The 23,837-nt window shown below is 34.6% G+C and overlaps 1 protein-coding gene across 1 annotated transcript in view; it reads right to left on the bottom strand.

Moving 5' to 3' along the window:
- LOC111600892 (protein windpipe) overlaps positions 1–23,837 on the bottom strand; it is a 31,305-nt gene that overhangs the window by 7,391 nt on the left and 77 nt on the right.

Here is a 23,837-nt window from a genome sequence, read left to right as displayed (position 1 = left end):
ATTTAAGTAATTTATTTGTGTATATAAAAATATTCATATATTTTTTTAATTTTTGTTACAGATTTCGAGCAAACCTGAAGAAGCATTTAATTAGCCTAATAAACTGAAAGCAGAAAAGTGCAAAGTATCTCAGTATCTAAAATTAGAACGTTATAGCTACTATATAGACATCAGCGCATTTATATTATATTATATTTAAATTTATTGTTTAATTAAATGCAAATTTCTTTAAACAAAAAAAACAATAAAAATATTACTTATAATAGCTGAAAAAAACTGGTTATATGTGCTGAAAGGCTGTGAATTTATGAACTAAATAATTGACATGAAACCTAAGTAATTGAGATATCTAGAGAACCTATTAAACAAAACTCTATTGAATATGGGTAAAACAATCTTTAATAGTAATAATAATTAAGTCTTAAATCAAGTATAAAGAAAAAATCAAGCAATTTGCAATACATTTTTGGACTATATTCTCTTTTAAAATATATATTCCTGATAGTTATATGATTAATAATAAATAAATAAATAATAAAATAATAAAGTTTTTTTTAGCTATATTTGCCTTAAAAATCTGTTAGCAAAAAACTTATTATTTACTAAATATTATTTAATAATAAAATCTATCTTTTATACACAAATTACAGGGTACACATGGGTCTTCATTCACTCTTCTAGTACACTTGTCAAGCCTCAACTTTATAGGGTACTCAAGAGGATCGTCACTCTTTTGCCTTCTACTCAACCCGAATGTTTGTCGGTCATTAGTTGATCCACAAAACAAAAAAAAGAACAGTGCAAATATAAATGGGACAACAAATGATATATAACACAGATTCGTCATTTCTTTTGTAGATGTATGTATATATATATATAAATAGGAATATACATATATGTCTATATATATATAGAAGGGTATACAAATATATTGAGCTTTATATGCATGTGTATGTCATATGGTAAGTAGAATTAAGTGTTGACAAAAACATAAAAAAATGAATCGTAAAAAATCACATCATGTGGCGAGCGATTTGCAAAATTTCGCCAGACAAGAGTGTGTGTGTGTGTGTGCGTGTGTGTATCGTGTGTGCATATTTAAATTTGTGGAAATCTCTTTTTTATGGGCACACTTAAATCGCGCTCACCGTGCGCCGGCACATAATAAAAGCTTCTTCTTTTTTGTTCGCCAATTTTATTTATCTAACGGTTTATAAATAGATGAAATATATGTTTATACATATATGCATATATATAAAGTAACTGAACCTTAGCTCAATTTAGCGGCAGCTTGAATCAAGTGTTTGCCAATTGACTATGCAAAATATAATATATACAGTGATCAACAAAAGTATACATACAATTATGTACGTATGTGTTATGTATATATTCCTATAGTACGAACTGTAGAGTCAGCGATTTACGGATTACCGTTAAGTCGTGGTTTATTGAACTACAGCGTTTAGAATTCTTTTATAGCTGCGCCTTTTTGCCATTTGCTTTCATTTTCCCTACACTCTTTCTCACTTACTCCCTCTCTCATTCTCACACCTTCTGTCTCTCTCTCTCCCTCTCTCTTTCTTTCTTGGCGTTGTCTTTGCGTTGCTTTTGACCGCGTTTACGCAGTCGAAATGATGACGCGCCGCAATTAAAACATCAGGTGATTTTTGTTGTCTTACCTGCGCTGCATACACGCAAACACAAACACACACATGCACACAGAGATACAGACAGACAATGTTTAGCTTATAAGACAAGCTCGTTTGTTGCCAAGATGACGTCTAAGCCATGAAACACAAACGGCACAACTCATGACTCAGTGAGCTAGACAAGTTAAAAGGCAATGCTCAACTGATTTAAAAAAAAAAACCTTTTTAAAAATAAAACTAAAATATATAAAATATAAAAATAGCGCGGCGTTTCATTCAAGGCGTTGCTGTGAATTTTTACACAGTCATGTCGTCATAGAAAACCAGCTGCGGACATTCAGCTTGTGGGCAGATAGACGCACACACACACACGCGCACATGTATATCACACACACACACACAAGCGGCACACTAAAGACAATTAGCATATGCCAATTTTGTTTTGTTCTCGATCTCTAGCCTAGCTTTGAGCTCATTACCTCAAGCAACAAAGAAAGATAATGAAAAAATATAGCAATTGGGCGCTACCAACTGCATAATACTCGTTCGCTATAGAACAGCTAAGTTTAGTTAGTTAGAATAAACAGTTAGTTCAAAGAAGTGAACCAGATGATTTATGAAGTTAGTTGTAGAGTCGAATAACAGTTCAAAATTGGATATAGTTACTTTCGATATATACGCTACATATTTTTCTATAGAATGGACATAATCAGAGTTTTCAGCACGCTATATAACACATATATATATAAAGTATATATGCATATAAAATATCCAATCCAGAGAAACCAATATGCTCTCGTCACCTCGCTCGACTAGCACAAAATTAAAAAAAAAAACTCGAACAGCCATCGTTGTGGGGTCTAATGACCCAATTCATTGACTAGCTCGCCTGCCCCCACGGCTTTGCCTCTTTTGCCCTGGCATTATCAACAAATTATCAATATGCCAATTTTGCAAAGACGACTTCAATTTGCCAATTAAGCAAATTTCGTTCAGTCTGGCAACGCCAAGCGAGTGCAACTGAGCCTTACGAGAAACCGACTAAAAAGCCATTTTTATTAATAAAAAGCCAAAAAGAAACGCAGCTCAAGTGTTTGATTGATTTCCACGAAACATTAAATTATAAGCGAACAATCTTTAAAATATATAATATATGATACATACGTAACTTAAATGTGAGTGTCGAGCTACCAGGCATTGAGGCCAGCAAATGGCAAAAAACTGCAAAGCGTAAGCAAAAAAAAATGCAAAAAAAATTTGTAAAATATGCAAAAAGTTGAGTGTTGTGCCCGATAACAATTATATATAAATATATATACATATTGAGTGTAAATCGCAGCCAAAAAAACGTGGGCACTTGAAGTCAATGCTCCACAAGAAAGAAATTAAAGCCCCCCAGGGCACAGCTCAGACAGCTGCTAAGCTCACATTACGCATGCGCCCCGTTTCCAGCTGTTTAAACATTGTTAGACACAGAGAATTTCCATTGAACTTGAAACTGTTTAAAAGAAACCAACACAAGCTCCAACCCATTTGACCTTTTATAGTGAACTCCAAGAGCTCTTTGAACTCTGAATATGCCACACACACACAAATAAGCTTTCGACTCCAAGCATAGACAGACGTTTCTGTCTGTTTCTACTTAAATAAAAGGCTGTCACAAATAATTGTACATAGCTTAAACTTTATCTCATCTTGTCTTCAACTTATTTTGCTTTTCTGCTTTTTTCATATCTATAATATAATGGCTTTCGATTATTCTTGACATAAGGAAGCATAATACATAAGATACGATAACCCAATATTATGCGAGGCAAGCAAAATGCCAACTCTTAATTACTACAAATACGAAACAGGAACACAATATGGAGTCATACAAACAGGCATGACTTATATGACACTTCCAATGACTGAAAGTAATAGCTTTAAGATTCTCATGTCAATGTTTTTAATTCATTTCACACTCATTTCATACATTAACAAATGTTCTTTTCATGTTTTATATTTAGGCATAAAATTAAAACTCAATAATTTCAGCTCACATTACGCATTTGCCCTGTTTGCCAGTCTGGCCGCCTCAATCAATTTGTTAGGCATAAAATGTTCATTAAAAGAAATAAACGCAGCTCACTCAATTTTGTTTTATTATAGTCTAACTATGCTGAAGAAATAGTTTATTGTGCAATTCAAAATTGAATAAAAAACATTTCAATAAATGAATATTGTAATTATATTTAAGCAGCAACATAAGCCTAACTAATTTATATATCACTCATTCCACTTCACATACATTTCGATAGCAACAAATGTTATTTTAATTTCAAACACTCACATTACGCATTCGCCCTGTTTACCCGGCCTGGTCTGGCCTGGCCCCCGCATCAAACGATTTGTTAGGCACACAGTTTCCATTGAACTTGAACCCAATCAAATGAAATCAAGAACGCGCTGCCAAATTTCGACAACAACTGAAAAACATTTTCCCCTTTTACCACACTTGGTATTTTGGCCGGCTGCCAACAGACGTTCCGCTAGCAAGTATATTGACAATTCCCCATAAAACTGAATCATACCATATATATATATGGCATTTGTAAAATTTCAATTTATAATCAATCTGTAAACCTGTACGAGGGAAAAAACGCGTCAGTAAATGAATCATTTGTATATATATATGGAATTACATATTACTAAATGCATTTTAAAAGTTCAACAAGTATACAGCGAGAGAGGTTGAAGCAAAAATAAAAATAAAAAACCCCAAAACATAATTTCTGATTAGTCGGGAATTAACCGTAGAGAAAGTCAAGTCGAGTCGAGCAATTAGAAAGGTAAATGTAAACGCAAATATTCGTTTTTTTTCTTCTTTTTGCCCCTCACATTTCACAATTTACATAAAAAAAGAAATAAGTAAAGCAACACTAAGCCATTTCCTGAATGATTTAGCATATATATATACATAGTATATATATATTTATAGTATATATATATTTATAGTATATATATTTATATATAAATGTATTGATATAAGTAAAAAGATCATTTCCATGAATTTTCAATATTAAATGCTCCATTAATTATATACTATAAGTTTTAGGGCTGAAAATACCAGCAAGTTAAGATATTTTTCCAAATAAATATTATTTCTACATTAGGAAAAATGCTTAGAATAAATTCAAATTAGATTTTATGTTTTATGTATTCAAGTTAAAATATTTGCAACAAACAAAATTCTGTTTTCAATTTTTAGTGAACATTAAATTTAATTTAATATTCATATCCAACAGTTCGATTTTCGTGAATCTCTTTTCAATTAAAATTTATATTCAATTTGATTTCTCTATAAATTAAACAATTGAAAAATTGAGCAGATTTTTAGCTCTCTGCATATATATAGCAGACACTGTTAAATGTGTTGTGCCTTTGGCATGAGTATTTCAAGTATTTGCCAGCTATTCTAATGCATTCTTCTATATTTTCTATTTTCTTTTATTTTCTTCCAGATCATATATTTTTGTTATAGATCGCATTGCATGGCAACAGCTGCGACACATTTGAGAGAAGGTCTCAACTGGAGACACGCAAGCCATTCGCTTGCAACAGGCGAAAGGCGACCAGAAATCAAGACAATTCAATAAAAGAAATAAGCAATAGTGCGCTAGATGGAAGTAACCGACTTGAAAATACCCTGATCACCATGAGCAGACATCAAATACTGAGTAGAATATTGTTACGTAAGGCATATAGAAGTAAACTTTATTTCTGTAGTATTCGATTTTGTGGGTGAAAAGCGAGAAAAAGTGTCAAAAGAGTGAAGAGCTTAATATTTGAGAATACTTTCGAAAAATCTATAGACAAAACAGTAAAGTAATTGATTAATTGATAAATCTTAAGAGATCAATCTTCAAGATTTTATAGGTTCGAATAGACGAATAACCTAGTGGCAAATGTCAAATGAACCAGAATTGAAATACCTTTTAGGCTCAACAACACCTTATTCTGCCTGTTGCATGCACTTGAATATAATCAATATGCCCCGTGCTTCCAATTTAAAATTTATTTAGGGTATAAAAGTGTTTGATTATTTCTTATTAATTCAGTTTTGAACAAGAGTCCGGTTGTGGCTGTATATATATATTTATACATATATATACATATGCAAAAATATATATATTTGCAAATCTGGCGATCAGCGGGCGAACACGAAACACCCACACCAAAGTTTTTTTTTTCTCTTTTTTTTTGGCGCGTTGACAGCGTTGCGACGCCAACGTCTCTCATTGTCATTGGCATAGATACATTCGTATGCAGATGATGATGATGAGATGATGAGGTTCATGATGATCATCATTGTTGATGATTTGTTTGTAGACAAGAGCACGTTGATTAGTGCCAAATGGGATTGCACTTTGTGTCAGACACTTTTCCGCGAAACTTTTCAATTGGGCGCCTAGCCTGATCAGACAATTTGCTGTCTGATCATCATGTTTCATAAGCCCACCTTCTAAATAATACCCCCATTGTGTGCAGCTAGAGTATTAAAAACGACTTAAGCATACATACACATATAATAGCAATCAAATGCTATAAAGATTTGAACTTAACTGGCTAGCGCTAAAAATAAGTATCTATTTCTTTGTCATTCCATGAGTGCAAAATGGATTTAGGTCCCTCTTTTTCATAATACGACAAATTTTGAATGAGTTGAAAGCGGGTCTTAAGTGTATGACATGTGTTACGTAAGCATTTCATAGTGATTCTCGATTTAAGATGATTGATATATTTTATATATATAGTCTTTTTAATTATCTCTAAATTTGCTTCCGTATTTGTGTAAAATGAGGAGATGTTATCTTATGGATATAAATATATATTTATTAGCTTGCCCGATAAGCTGTGATTATATGAATTGTAAGGCAAACATTGAAAAGCAAACAATATATATTATTAAATCGTTTGCATAGTCCCATTTTAAAGATAGATAAACTTTAGTATCTATTATAATATACCAGCTTAAAAATTATATATTAAATAAGGAAAATATTTGCAAAGGTTTCTGAAACTTGTTGCATGACAACGTTTGCGCTATAAATCTACAGATTTATATCTTCTAACAGTGAAGAGTGCTTTAGTCGGGAGAGCACGACTAGTAGATACCATGAACACTTTGCAGAGCTGTTACTTCAATCACTCTGCGTTTCTCTATGAATACCTTTTCTACTAGATGGTATTTCTTTATCAAATTTTCCGAGCTTACTGACAGCATCCAGCTGTGTGCACAAGTCTTTAAATACATGAGATCAACTCAGCCCATCGTCCTGATCAATATATATAATTTCCATTTTCTAATAAATCTAATTAAAGCATATGATCTTTGCCCTTATAGAGATCTATAGTAATAACTCTCACATTAAAGGATTACCAATCTCTTATTAATTATAGAGCTAAATATCTATTTCAGAGCTTGTTTCTCATACAGCTTCAATCGGTTCATAACTAATTAGATTTATTACTTAACTCAAAGTTCAATGTCAATGACAATGAAACAAGTAATTAGCCATAGACATGTAATCAATCGAACTGTAGCAGTGTCTATTTAATATTGTCTAAACTGCATCTAAAGACGTTATTTAGTTTCTCAATGGAGGAAGTGAGCTCAGCGCAAATAGATATTTCATTGGATTTTTTTTATAATTAGAAACATGTTAATTTTGAAATGATCAGTTAGTCAGTCGATCAATGCTTTTTAATTGTTTACATTTTCAACAAGTTCTCGAACGAGACGCGCTACGTAATAGACAAGCACGAGATAGATCAACAAATACAGCTCATAGAAACCGATATATGCAGCTATGTTGCTAATACTAAATAGTTAAGCTAAATTATCAGAACGCTGCTGCGTTAATTGGCGAACAACGAACAGATGGACAAATGGGGAACAGCTTGTGGCTAGATGATCGCACACATTGTGGTTCCGGAGATAGCCACGTTTTATTCGCTTTTGGGTTTTTCGGTTTTGGGTGACATTTATTATGAAATCAACAAGTTTAATTGACAAGCAGTAAGAACATTGCAAACGGGCGTTATCAACTGCAGGATACTCTCTTATGGTTCATAAAGTACCATAAAATTTATAGGTTTATCTTTCTCGGTTTGAAGGTATTTAATGATCTGCCTTAACTTGATTATAATATTTTTGATCTATCTTTAGGGCAGATCAAAACTAAGCTGAAGATCTAGCTCTATAAAATTGTGAAAGATACAGCTCTTACACGATATAAGAATTTAATCTGTTAACTGATATTAACTGATGCCTTAACACTATAGTTATATCACAGTTGGCCACAGGCAAATCTCAACGCTTTCTAAAACTAATCTGCACATAAGTATATAAATATATACTAAATTTCATTTTGACGAACTCCAAACCCAATATACTCACTTTCACTTCATGAGCGCGTCTAACACACAAAAAAACTCGAAAACTTTGCGTGGGTTTTATTATTATTAGGTCTTTCTTGTGGAGGGAAGTTCGCCTGAACTATTACGTGGCAACTATTTATAACAGTTACCTAGCTGGAAGACCTTGTCACGAATCACGAGATAAACACTTCAAACTGTTTCCGAAACAATCCAGGTCACAGCATAGTTAATTATCGAGGTTAATGCGAATTGGCAAATTATTTGCGTATTCATTGAGGAGATAAAACAATTCTAGAAGTGACATTGATTAATTGCATTTTGTCGCAGCAGCCGAATCAACAAATTTCAGTTTCATTAGAATTTATCAATTTCGATTTCGATTTCGATTTCAATATTCAATCAACAGTGAACAGCAACAATTTGTGTATGGCAATAAAGTTTTTCTCAACATGCCATAAATATTTCAACTGCAGCGTGAAATTATTCGCCAATTGCACCTGCCAATGCGTTCCGCCGGATTCGTGTCTGTTGTATTAGCTGCACAGATATATGTCGATACATATGTATGTGGGTAAACTATGTTATGAGTGGGTATGTGTTAACCACTGTGCAACATTGTGTAACACTAAGCTACAAAGCAACTGACATTGACAGAGCGAATGACTTGGAAGTTGTTTTAAGCAATGGAAGCAGTGGATGAATTTGATAAGAGTTTATCAATAAAGTTTAGTTGACTTTCTTAGCAAGTAGATATATATATATAAAAAAGCAAATTCCTCACCAAATTACATAAGAATGAAAAATAATTTAGGTAGCCAAAAAGAAATGATGGTAGTATGTAGGATAGTGTAGCTGCAAACACGTGCAGACAATGCCGCACGACTGACCATTTGCTGTGGCAAACAGAAGTAGAAGGCCAGCCAGACAAGCAGCCACAACAACTGCCAGGCACACAGACAGAGTAAAAGAGAGAGAGAGAGAAAGAGAGAGTGAGAGGGGAGTTGAGTTAAGTGTGGAGCCTTGGACAAATTAGCCTGCGGTTAGGTTTTAGTAGCATTTTAATAAACTATGCATAAATATATATGCATACATATATATATATATACATATTGTATCTGTATCTGCATCTGTCGAATGCAGTTGATGATGCCAAAGAGTCGATCGAGGTGCTGCTGCGGTTGCTGCGGTGCGGCTGCTGTGTGTGTGCCTCCTCCTGCTGCTTGACTTGCCACTTGGCAGTTGACACGTTAAGAGCACGCACGACTTGGCTTGGCCATTAAGGTGGCTAAGATGTAGGAAGCAGGGGTAGCAGCGCAGCAAAGGAGGAGGACGGCAATTGGCCGGGACCAGCATCATTTGACAGTTATGACCACTTGTTGGCCAACTTTTTGTTTTGCCGGCCGGCCGGCCGGCCGAATGGCTGCCTCAATCGGGGGGCGGCATAACAAAAGCAATAGCAAAAACTTTTTTTCAGCTCTCTGGTTTTTGTAGCCAACTGGTTTTTTGGCCCAACGATCATTGAGCCGTTGATCATGATCATGTTCGTGTGTTGCAGTTGACCAGACTAACGATGCGTTTGGAGCTGCTACCAAATTGGCAAGACGCGAGATTTTGTTGATTTTTTTTTTTGATTTTTTGGAAATTTTGGCAAATGCCAATGCCAACAGCTCAATTTGGAGATTAGAGATGTATATAGACATTTATATATATCTAAATGCATATATATGTATGTGAAGTATGCTAATATACTAGCTAGTTTACCTTTTATAAGACGTAAATGGATGCCATTCCCTAGTTAAGCAAATCAGCAAAGATAAACAAGTAAAAGTGCACTTGTTGGGAGTGTTCGACTAAGGAATACCCTTGAGATTTAGATATACCAAGAAACAAGCAGATTTATTTAACTGAGTTTTAGCTGAGACTCGCGAAATATGTTGCAAGTTATCGACAGACTTTTCTCTCTAGGAGATGTCTATAATGTCTTACCATGCCTAGCTCTTTCTCTTGTCTCTTATCTCTAGGAGATGACTCTAATATTTCTAATTATAGTATCTAGCTCTTTCTCTCTCGCTCTAGTCTGATCTATACCTCCTGCCTAATAGGTATACAAAAACTTGATGGGCCCGATCAAGCCTCCTTCTGCCTGTTACATACAATCAATATACCCTCTTTGTCCACTGCAGTGCAGCGTACGATATAGGCATGTAAATTTCGTGTGCCCACAAATCGAAAGTGCAAGCACATAGGCCATCGAGTATATATAGTCTATATATAGACACAGACAGTTGTTTTGCATTTTGCATTTTGCAAATGACTTGCACAATGTGATTTGATTTTCTTATATATTTATATCAACAATTATTTTTTTTTTTTTGTGTTTTACTCTGTTGCCTGACTTTGATTTTAATTGTGTATAATTAGCGCTTTAATTGCAAGCGTCTAAATTCATTTTTAACGAACTTTGTCATTGCTTTCGACTGCTTCGACTGCTGACTGCGACTGCTGACTGCCATGGAGCTGACTTCCATTATTAATTTAAGCCATTTGCAAATCACAATTGCTTGCAATCACTTTTGGCAATGAAGTGTGAAAGTTTTTCTTCTTCACCAAAGCAAATAGCATTACAAATGGGAGAAAATATGTTTAGAAAGATGGAAAACATGAGAAAATAAAACCTTGCGCTACATATGTTAAGAGACTTAGCTTGAAATTCCCAAGCTGTTTAAGCAGTCGTTCAAAGAGTGAACGTGCTCAAAGTAAGCTGTACAAAATAAGTCAATTTAATAGCAATTTAAATACTAATTTATGCTTATAATTCGACAGCTTTTGTATATACAAATACTAATAACTCGAATATCTTCAGTCAATCAAACAAATCTTTGAGCTTGTTCAATTGCAGCTTCAATCAAGGAAGCCCAACCTGAAATCAGAATAGCCCAATCACTTCAGATTTTCCAAATGTGTTCATACCCTGCTTAAAATGGTTAACTCTTATCCACTTACTTAAAAGAAGATTAGATACAGGCAAACTTCTTCTAAACCATAAACAATTCTAGCGAAAGTTCTTTTAGTTCTACAATTCCAACTACACAACTCTTTTTTATTTTATTGATGCCTCTAAATGATAAATTTGACATGATAAATGCTTAAGCAGCCCATTTGCTGTGCGTGGACACAAACAATGAAAAAAGGCGAATGCATTTCTCATACAAATCAACGGGCCTAATGAGCCGTGAGTGTATCTTGTGCTTTATGGCTGAATATTGATTAATATGCGTTGAGCGTGCTGAACACATATTGTCACGTAACATAAGCGACAAACAACAATAACAACAACAACAGCCATCGACACACAGCCCACCCTAAAGCTGATTAATCATACGCCGCGTGCAACACCGCAGACCCAAATGCAATCGATCCGCATTATTATCAGCGAGCGGTGCAGCCAACGCAATCGTAATACCAGACGAGGTCGCACATACGCTAAATATTAAAAAATAAAATATATACACATATACATGTCTATATATATGCATATAGAAAAAAATGAAAAACATTAAAAAAATAAAAATGAAAAAAACGCGCCTCATTCATGTTTGCCTTTGATTTGCCTTTGCCAATTGACCAAATTGTTTGGCGTGGGCTATAAATATCCAAATGCAAATTTATTTCACATTGATGAACTAATCAAACGGCAACAGCTCAACACATTTCTCGAAGGGCCACCTGTTTTCCAGATGTAAACTAAGCCTACTGCTTGGCTTTTCGAAATATCAGAAAAATACTTTCAGCAATTATTATTTTTTGCATTTGTTTACAAGAGTAGAGCGGAAGAGGAAGAGTGAGAAACAGGGAGAGAGAGAGATAGAGCTAAGGGCAGAACGACGCCACGTGTTTAGCTCAAGTATTTGCCAATGGGTAAACAAATATTTCAGAAATGAATGTATATTTCAGTGTTAAGGTAGTATCAGGGTATTTCAATAGCATAACAAAAGCTGACAGATGTGATCACAAAACATATATTTAGAATTGAACTGTATTAGTTCTGCAGAGACTAAAAGAGCTGGGGCGTTCAATTTTAGTATGTAGTTTACTGTAAGAGTTATCGATTTCAAAAATAATATTTTAGATATGTCAGTCTCTGCTGTGCTCAAGAAAGGCAGAGATTGTGGAAGCTAGAGTTCAGAAATTGAATATAAAAATCAGTTTCTTAAGTATTATCGATGAATTCGCAGAAATTTTATATGAAATTTCTTTGAAGAGAAACCTTATGAAGAAAGGGACTTTGGCGTAAGCAATACTTGAGATATTCAGAGATGCAAAGCACTAGGCCTCTAAAATAGTATAGTTTGTATGTTTTTTTACAGAGCATCTACCAGTCGAGCTGCGCCTTTTTTGCTTGTTTTCCGCTATCAACATACGAGTCCGCTTATCTTATCGTAGTTGGGGGAAACGCTAGACAATTGCTAATTATAGATATGCCTGGCAACTCTGGCCAAGTCATGTGCACTTGGCGCTAAGCCCTACGAAAATTTGTTGCCACCAAATTAAAAACTCAAATGACAAAATGCACTAAGTAGACGCATAAACACGCATATTCAAATGAAAGCCACTCGAGCTGGAGCATTATTTTTATGGGATTTATCCGAGTTCTAATTAGCGCCGTCATTGTTGTTGTTGTTGTTGTTGTTTCTATCTTGTGTTGTGAAAGCGCATTTTGCTTTGATTGTGCGCTGATAAGTGCGCTCTTTATCGACAAAGACATATGTAAGAAGCCCAATCTGTTTTTTTTTTTTTTTGTATTTTTGGGTGGTTGCTCATCCCAGCTGCAGCTCTATCAAATGGGGACAAGGTTGACATATCGACCGAAATGCAGACAAAAAAATACTTGTGTTTACACAATATTTTATTGTAGTTCTATTTTTTGTTGTATTCTCAGTTGGTTGTCGACTGCATAGAGTTTCGTTAGGCTCGCGGCGCTCCGATTGCAAAGACGCAATGGAACACTGTGGAAATTTGATGCTTCCAGACTCTGGTAGACGATGCAAACGGCTTGTGCGATAATCGATGGCGCCTTAAATTAACGTTAAATATATATTCGATACACAATATACATATATATGGACATACGTACATTGAATATATTGGCACAGATATTGTATATATACATATCGTGTAGCCGTCTATCAGAGACATCTATATGTGCTTGAGATATATACTTACTTAATATAATAAGTTGACTCAACCATTGTTTATAACAATAATATATTTATTTCTCTAGTAGTGCCCGACTAGGAGCTACCCTAAGCAATGCTCAAAATGGATTCTCCTATTATTTAATGCGTTCGGAATCCAATCAAGAATATATACATACTTTTGGGGTCTACTAAGCCTACTGCTGCCTGTTACTAATATTTCCGAAATACCCTAATATGTAAAATATTTAGTATTAAAATTAATTATATATTAAATATTATCATATATTTTATATTAATTTTTAAGATCAGATTTAAACATATTCTTTTTAATTTCAATTACTCTTGCTTTGGCCTGCGCTTTTCAAGCTTTCTAAGTTTTTCGTCACTTTTTTTTTAATTCAAAACTTCCGGAACTACTTCATCAAAATATTCAATTCATTCGTCATAAATGATCGATGCAATAGAAAATATATTTAATATCAAAGGTAACAAAACACAAGCAATGGCAAAAAAGCAACTTCTTGAAAATATGATAAAGTATTTCTTTATTTCCTTCGAATTGTAGACACGAAAAAAGTCGAAGAGGAAGAAGCACAAAGTAAACACGAAAAGCTTTTGCGATATTTAATACCTGCACATGTTATATAAGCTTTTTTAAATGTCTGAAAATTAAAGTAAGTCCCCTTTTGGAGAACCACAAATTCGTCAATTAGCAACTCCCTTCTAGATAAACGATCTAAGGCCTTCTAAACTGACGTCAAAGCGATCGTATGCAATTTGCACTGCCAAAAGCAGACAACAATTCAGCGGATATATACGTATATTTTGCTTTGCTGCTCGTTTTCTTTTGCCCAGTTTTAGCAAATATTACAAATGGCAAAGATAAGAGATAAGCTAAAGCGTCGGCACCGGCATCGGCGTCATCGATAACATTTTCCTTTTTAGCTTTTGCTGCTACTTTTTGAAAGAGTTATACTCAACTATAGAGGTGTATATGTTATATATATGTGAGTATATATATTTTTTGCAGCTCTGAGTTATTGGCCATAAAAAGTTTTCGTTGAAATTTGAACGCGTACTCGCACATTTCTGTGAATTATGCGCCACACAAATTAGCACCTGCCTTCGAGTCGGTCTGTGTTTCACATATGTATGTGTAGTAAATATATGTATATATACACATATATATATATATATGTTTATATGTATAATTTACTAGCATGTTCCAGTCAACGACAACTGTTGCGTAATTTCCGCCCAACGCCCACATCACATGTAAAAATTTACAATGTCTTGCATCGAATTCTCAAACGGTTTTTGCTATAAGTGTTACCAGACTTATTTATGGTCAGATAATGGTGAAGCATGGTATGTTGGGTTTCTAAATTGATATAAAATAGCCAAATGTAGGCATGACTGGCTTTATAGAGTTAACATAACATTGATCTGGAGTAACAACTGAGTTGACTGAGTTGATCTAAGCATGTCGATCTCGGCACCAAGAGCTTGTCAAGTGTGGTTATCGATAACTTATTCTCGTTATCTTGAAATCGTTTTAAGTTTTAAGCTTTTTCCACACATTATTTTTAAGCATGACTCATTAAATGTTGCACATAGATATTCGAAAAGTATACAGGGCATGCCCCAGTCAGGCATACCGCAGTCTCACATATTATTTATATTTTGGTTAAGTGTTTAAAAAATTGCATAAACTAAACTTTTATTTATAGGCCGACAATAAGTGTAAACAAACACTTAACAAAGTATTCGAAAGAGTGTTTTGACTGCACGAATGCAAGAATTGTTTGCGCCATAGAAAATAGAACCAAAGATACAAATAGATAAATAGCTGTAGCATATATATAATCTAAGGTTTTTCTATATATCTTTTTGGCTATATATGAAAGAGTTTTAGCTTGAGTGCATTTAAAGGGTACTCATCATAAACGCGCGAATAGCTGCTCAAGATTTCACAACGAATATTTTTTCCCCACAATTTTTTTTTTTGTAATTGCGAGGCAAGAGAGGAAAAAAAGGTTTAATTTTTTTTATTGTTGTTGCGGCGCTTAAGTAATTTTAAGTGGCCAAGTGGCCCGGTAGGGTTAAAGCGGGTCGCTGTTTTATTGAGCGTCGTCTTTCGTGTGGTCTGCTTTCGTGGCTTTTTGGCAATTATATAACTATAACTGTTGCTGACGGCTTGAGAAACAGGGTCAAGTTTGGTTGTAGATCTCAGCGCCAAAAACCGCAAAAACAAAGAGAGCTCAAATGAAAATTATAGGCAATAAAAGATACAACTGCAACGGCAAATTGCATAAAACACAGATTTCGAATTACAACTCGGCTTTCAGCACAACTTGGGTACATATAGTTTACATATACACATCATATATGCATATTAAAAGTCTCACAAGGCACTCAATTTATTTGCCTTATCACGCTTTGACTCAAAGGCTGCTGATCCATTAGCAAGCAGACCTTGATCTTAGATAAGACGAAATGTTTTCAATTTTCAATGCTTTGCTTCTGTTTTCTTTACTTTTTTTTTGCTCAATTTTACTCACATAACACACACAAAATTTAATACAATTTTGATTTTGATATTTGGTTTTTTTTTGCACACTTTTTGTTTTCTATATATGCTTAAGATACATTTGTATCTGAACAAACACGCACACACAACTGTTTAGCTTGTTTCTATATATATACATATATATAACAAATATATATATATATATATATATATATCGTTATATTGCACCGGCACAATTTCAATGATCTTTTATTTCTTTGTTTTATTATTCACAGAAAGTCCTTCAGCCGCGTTCTTCAATTTTTGAAGATCTTTCGTGCTGGCTGCCTGCGCAACGACTGTGTCGACTATCAAATCTTTTTTTCGTTTTTCGGGGCGCAAAAAAAAGAATTTCGAAAACGAGTCTGAAGAAGAGGCGAACAACAACAACAGCAGCAACAACAATAGCAACGACAGCAGCCGAGAAATGTCAACGAAAACTGAACGAAAAGCGAAAGAACAAATAAACTAACTGCAGGCACATAAATTGGCTCTAAGTGTGCATAAGTTTGTGTGTATGTGCATGTGTATGTGCATATATCTTGTCTTTGATTTGGATATAAAAACTGTAAAGCACCTTTATTAAACTTTAACTTTCATATATTTTTTGTTTGCATTTTAATTACCTAACACAGAGCGAAGGCGGCTGTGAGGATCAACACTTGGGGTGGGCGGCGGCGGTGGCGGCGTTAAGTGTGCGGGCGTCGCGTGATTTGAACGATCAACGGCCAACAAATAACGACAACAATAATCAAATCTTTATAGTCAGATTTTATGCAGCGCTTTTGTTGACTGTCACAGCTGCGTAACGCGGCGAAACTAACTAGTGTTTAACTAGCTAGCAGGCTGGGCTGGCTGGCTGTCTGGCTGGAACAGACACACACACACACACGCGCGACCGTTCGATGGGAAAGCTTAACGCCGAATAAACGCAACGCACAAAGCGAGCCACTGAGCAAAGCAAAACTGAAACTTCACCACCGGTACGCACACATATAAATACATTTTTTACAGTTTTTTTTGCGGCGAGCGCAATGCATGTCGCCGGTTGAGCGTGAGCGAGAGCGAGAGAGAGAGAGAGCGAGGTAGAGAGCGTGAACAGCTGGAGCTGGAGTGAGCTTCGATGAGCGCGAATATCTGCTGCTGCTGATCTTGCTGAGCGAAAAAGTTTTGCCATCGTTTACCGGTGCGCTCTTTGCCGCAATGAAAACACGTGGAAGGCAAATACACACGCTCGCACGCACAAACACACACACACTAGGTACAATTAATTATGATATTTCAATAGCAACAGAGTTGATTTAGGCATTTGCAAAAGTACGAGCATGAGTTGTGTTCCAAAAAGGAAAAAAGCTTATGCACTCTTATCAACAAAGAGCCGAAAAGAGGGAGAGAGAGAGAGAGAGTGGGAGAGACGGGGACAAAGAGACAGAGAGCGACAACTGAGCTTTTGGCAATATTTGTTATCAATTTGTTGATTTATATTTTTTTTGTTCAGCTCGCCAAACTCAGTTCATACCTTATATAAATACGTGTGTAGTTGGGCATATCAACACACCTATGTATATCATATCTTATCACTGTTATATCTTGCACTGATAGCAAACACACACCAAATATTTTAGTTGCACTTTTTGACTCAACATTTTGGTTCCATAAAAAGTTCTTTGTTTAGTTTGCGTGTTTAACCGTTATGTATGGCTAATTATGCGAAATGACTAGCTCTGAAGTACGGAAACAATAGATCGCTACGTTTTTTTACGTTTTACTAGGTTTGTGGGTCAAAGTTTAGGGTTTATTGTGATTAAGCATATTGTTCATAGGAACTTTCCCATATTTGAGGGGCCCAGCTCACATTAATTTTTTACTTATTTTTGTGGTATATGCAATGTGATACGAGTTCACTTGAGTGGCAAAACTTGTGTTAATATCAATGTTAAATATTTGATTTTGAATTTATCTTATCGCCATATCTTACAAGCACACACATATTTTCGATGATATCACCCCCAAGTGAAAACCATACCTCTTTCTTAGTACTTCTCTTAGATTCTTTTGGTCTGACTGTTAATTAAATAGATTTTAATTTATTTAAATTTCAATATTCGCATCGTTTTCTCGGGGCTTCGGGGCTTATCTCATCTACAAAAAATTCTCATCGTCTTTTTATTTTAATCATGCTCATAAAGTGAGAAAGCAGAAGGCAATGCGTTTATTTGCCTTTAACCTTGCATGATTAGAACTAAACGCCACACAGCCAACGAAAATAAGATTTAGACGAATCTAGTTTAGAGTGTAGTTGACATACCTTGTAATATATAGAAACAAATAAAATTCATATTAAAGTTTAAATTAACTCAAAATTTAGAAATCTTCCATATATAACTGCGAACATCATGACCCTAGTATACCCTGTAAAACTGTAAGTAATATGAAATGTACTGGAAACCAACATGAATAGTTGTAAAATATACAAATACATACATTTGCATGTTAACTTTAACATATATATACCCTGTAAAATGTTAATATTTGACAACATTTTAGGAAAAACAACACAAGCTGTCGAATATTTGATTATAAGACCTATAAAACAAATGGGAATTTCACAATATATATACAGGAAAGGGTTATATAATATGTATATACCCTGTAAAAAATATATACACAAAAAAATACGTCGCAATTTCTAAAAGTATATTAATTGTAATAGAAGCTTTAACACATTCAATATCCTTTAGAAAAATATATTTATTTTCTAATAATTTTTGATTATTTTATACCCTGTAAAATCGAAACAATATGTTTAAATTTAAATCAAATTTAATATTAATATACTCAAAAGAATACTTGAATGTGTATACCCTGTAAAAATATAATTTATTCGAAGTTACAAAGAATTTTCGTCAATTTGAGTCATATTTGAAAAGCCTTTCTCTTATAAAAGTGTCCTTGCTACACTGCAAACTAATCTCCCCCATATTGATCAGCATATTTGTTAGCATTTCGCATAAACGTTTTAAATTTCTATATATATCCATGGGCTTTTGTTTATCTTATTGTTGATATTTGCGAAAAGGCAGAGCCAGCCAGAAGACGCCTCACCTGCCCAGATCGATCGGATAGCTATTTTTCGGGTATACGTCAATTGTATCGGAAGTGTCCAACAAAAACAGGTCTGATAAAAGCAAAGAAACAAATAAAGAAATAACAAAACTGAATGAAATTTAGTACAAAAAATCCAAATTCAAATCTGAAATATTTTAATTGCAAATGAGTCTAGCCTTGAATAAAACGTGACGTCAGAGCCGTGAAATGATCACAGCAGAAAGAAGCTAAACTAACAAATGGGTTATATATATATAAATATATAGATATATATATATATATGTATGTATAGTCGTATCCATATAGGTAAATTTATATATATGGGCGCTGTCGTCATAAAATATGATGATGTATACGAGCATTTATAAAGCTGAACAAATTATTTTGAAAGGTGAGCCCAGAGAGTTATAAAAAAGCCAAACGGATTCAAAGCGCAAATGAAGAAGAGGCGAATAAAAATAAGAAGACATAAAGATATAATTATATGAATAACTACATATCAATGTGAATACGAATTTTCATGTATATTTAGCAAGCAAACAGTAGCTGGATAACCAGTTGGAGTGCTTTAGTCGGGAATACTCGACTAGGAAATATCCCGAAGCCTGCACAGGAATGCTATAATCAGAAATACTGCACATAATCAGGGTATTTCTTACAGAAACAGTAACTCTACAGTAAGCTGATCTCTAGCTTTTATGGTATTCAAGTTAGCCATTTAGCGAATTATTATAGTTCATTCCAGAAATTCGAAACTAAAATTTAAAGCTTAGCGTATCACTTTCTGCACTTGGAACTTTCTTTTCATAATTTTGAAAAATCTTAACTTATTTCCCGAGATATTTACTTGAAACAGCTGACAGATTACTGATAAAAGTTCTCCTTAAAATTGTTCTTGCCTGTGCAATTAAAGGCAAATGTATTATTAGCTAATATCTGATACTTATAAATATATATAGAGTGAAGTACACTCTTATTTGTAGTTGTTTATTGTATTATATGATTGTTTGTCTACGGATCGGTCTATTGTAGAGCGATATCAGGCCTCGATACTTGCGTAACAGTCAGTGGCAAAAATTTGTTTGTACTCAGTCAATAAATACGTAGAGCACTAGATATATATAACTAAGAAACGGGATACAATTAATAAACACAAACAGAAACTGAGGAAAATATAAATTATTTATTCCGTTTGCTATTCACAACTAATTAAGTAAATAATTCATTATTTTAACGTATCGAGTTGACTGGGAGAAAGAGAGAATCTTTGACGATAAGATATAGTTCAAATGAATTCAAATAGTTTATAAATATCTACATACTTTGTCAAGGTCGGAAAAGTTCTTAATTTTGGTTTGATTTCATTTTTTTCGGCAGCTCAGCTGATTTGGTAATATTCCTCGATTAGATAGTCATGATATTTATTAATGCCATTAGCTTAAGTTAACGTACAAATAAATTTTGCTCACACTTCAAAACTTTATCCTTCAATTATCGGGTAATCGTATATATATAAACAAACTTATGAAGAATATTGTTATGCAATTTGCATTGCTCGTAATACAGATCACGATCAGATCACGAAGCGAACAGAGTATATTAGATTTGCGCATAACGCGTCTTGTTCGTTTGTGAGGCGAGGGACTTAAAATTTAGAATATATTTCCATATGGAGCTTTAAGATCTTGCATCTTGGGACATAGTAAATCTGATATAGCAGAAGGTATAAGACACTTGAATTTTGTATTATCTACTCAACCCTAGACCAAAATGGTATTAAAACTGTATCTTTCATAGTTTTAAAATCCATCTACACTTTATTGACTCATTAGCCTTAAGAGATCAAGTTCTTTCTCTTCAAATAGTTTATTTTTATCCTAGCGAGCTTACCAATAGCACTTTGCCTTTTCCTAGTGTCCAATTTCAAAGAGGTAGCTACAGCTGTCAGCTGTGTGTATCAGTTTTCCTGGTTTCTTTGTATTTTCATATGCCAGATCAATTAGACATAAACTCAAGTTTGCTTTAAGTGTTTACAATAGACTCATGTATTTGTACAGATTTTCAACAGACTTTTCTTTAATCAGAGTCCCTCTAATATATAATCTAATATCTGATCGTGCCGGGTACTCAAAGTCTGGCATACCCGGCGCTTGCACAACATATATCTAATCACATGACCAAAATTCTTCTATAGCTTGCATTATTCTTTTTTGTTGCTATTTTCTTTGACACTTTGCTGACAAAGCGATTAAATTTAATTTCCATCAATATTGATATATTTAATATTGATATAACTTCAGATATGATAACAAGCAACTAGCAAAGACCTTCGATGCATTCGTTAACGATGAAAACAACCTAATATATAATAAATAGTTTGGAATTGTTAAAAAAAACTTATAGAGATCTTAATAAGGGAGTGTATCATATCCGAATAGAAAGAGTAAGGAGAAAAAATATAGATAAAAAGTTATACTCATTCACAGACCAAAAAAAGTTATATTTTCTTAAAGAAAATTCATATTTTATGTTTTGTCAGGTTCACATGACTTAAAGGTATAAAAGTAGAAGAGGTCAAAAGCAGCTCAAAAACTGTTAACAACATCTTTCAATGGTCAAGGGAATTTTGCTTATCTGCCATGACTATAGTAGTCCTATCCATAAATTCTTAACACTATATCAAATGGGTTTTTTATAAATTCCAAAATCCAAAACTCTAGCAAGACAAGAACACAAGCAGAGCACAAAACCAATATACTCATTCACACTTCATGAACGAGTATGAACATATGAACTTAAATTTATATCTTTGCCATTTTTAGCTGAGATCTCAATTAGTTCTCTGCTTTCTAATTAGTACTCATTAAGACCTTCACATACTTAGCTCAAGTTAAGTTTTGTGTATTTTTCTAGTTTGAATTTTTTTCTATTTTTTCTAAAAATTTTTGCGCTTTTGATTTCCGCATTGAGCCATTTAACCTACTTAACGCAAATACAAAAATTTTTCATTGACTCGCCCGGTTTTCATTTTCATCTGCATTTCATTGACTCACTGACTTACTGACTGCCTGATTGATTGAGTGAGTTACATTGAAGTAGCTGCAGTTAGGCAAATGAGTTGCAGTGAACCGGAAATTTACAATTAACCATCGAGGCCCCGCCCCCTGACTCGCTTCATAAGCAATGCAAAGACCCAGCCCCAAATGGAAAACGTTTTTGGTTAGCGCCAAATCGGAGACAAAGTCGACGTGCGACGTGCAACGTTCCACCTGACTGACGACTGGACAGAGCTTAGCTGTTCAGACTTCGCCTATAGCTTCTTGAAGCATCAAGCATATAATGAAAATTTAATGTAATTGTTTATACGTGTTGTTCTATAACAGCTTGTTCGTATCTCTGCCACTCGACGCATTGGTCAGGCTATGAAATTATGATCTACCCAGGTACGTGGTACCCATTTAGGGTTTTAAGGGCTTGGTAACCATTTTTGGGGCGATTACAGTTACCATTTGTCGTCGGCGACGTTGTCTGACGGTTCGTCTTACCAAAATGTCATGTGGATAGCTTGTAAATTTAGTAAGTAAAACAGATAACTGTAGTTTCACTTTTTTATTTTTTCGTGTGCCCAATTCCTGGAATGGATCGGGTTCGCTTAAACAAATATTATCTATGCATCATATTTATGTGAAATATAAACGTGACTGATGAGCCAGAATTTTGTCATTTGATCGACTGAATTATCTTAGACCTACTTTAAACAATTAAGAGTGCTCTAGTCGGGAGTGCCCAACTGGGGAGATACCCTGAACCCTGCTAAGAACTGATATTCCAATCATTCTAAGTTTCTCGCCTTGAACTCTCGTTTTCAATGGGTCCAGAGTAGCGAAATAATAGTAGATTGATTATATAAATATAGTCATTGACAGCTTAGAGCTTAAAAAATATATTCAAAACTCAAAGGTCTAAATTCCCAAGAGTTTATAAGAGAAGAGCAATACTCTTTCTTAGGGGAGTTCCATATAGCTTATCTTCAGTTTCTCCATCTTTCAGCTGGCAAATGAATCAAATCCTTCAACAGATCTAACAAATATATTTAGCTAATCACCAATATGATTTATATGTATAGTTGGATGCTTAGCAAAGAGTTCAGCCGTCATCTGCAATAAGCCGTCGTCGTTGAATGTAAATGTGATTTGCAGGTGGTCGCTAATCAACGGGCTTTGAGCGAAGCATCGTTAGCCAAACGTAAAACGCTGCACATGCTAACCGGGCCAAGAGTAAATAAACGCAGCAACTGCCATCAAAGCCAAGATGCAAGAGTCAACAGACAACAGGCAAGAGGCAAGTTCTAAAGGCAATCAAGAGGAGCGACCACTGCGTGTGTTCACTGCTTGGCATTGCCTCACCTGGCCGGTTTGTCTACTAGGCAACGCGTAATGAACCTGACTTTACTGTTAGTCAGCTCTGACGTTTAGCTGGGTCAAGGTCAGACAGTTTATTTAGCCAGATGATCGAGTGCTGCATCTCGCTTTCCTTCAGGTGTGTCTATGAGGGCACAGCCCAGGTGTTGTATGGTTAAGCGAAGCTACAGTATTACGCTCCAATCCAACTGCCGCATACTCTCTTTGCAAAATAAGTAAATGAATTCGCCGTAAGAAACATACGCACGATGGCATGCCACTCGGCAGCAATCCATATAGGAAAATGAATTCGCCGCGAAAATGACACGTTCATTTATACTTCATTTTTGTTGACAACTTCCAATTGGAATTTTTCACAACAGTAAAAGCGTATCCAACTTAATTGTCTCTTCACAACAGAAGTAACCGAATTCGCTGTGACATAATCACACGCACACAACTCAAAAACCATGTACTTTTTTGCTTTATT

The sequence above is a fragment of the Drosophila hydei genome, unplaced genomic scaffold, assembly GCF_003285905.1.
Source record: "Drosophila hydei strain 15085-1641.00,03,60 unplaced genomic scaffold, DhydRS2 tig00000099-arrow-arrow-pilon, whole genome shotgun sequence".
In the NCBI taxonomy this organism is placed as follows: domain Eukaryota; kingdom Metazoa; phylum Arthropoda; class Insecta; order Diptera; family Drosophilidae; genus Drosophila; species Drosophila hydei.
Note: the sequence above shows the minus strand (reverse complement) of the source record. Positions and strands in the feature narration are given on the sequence as shown.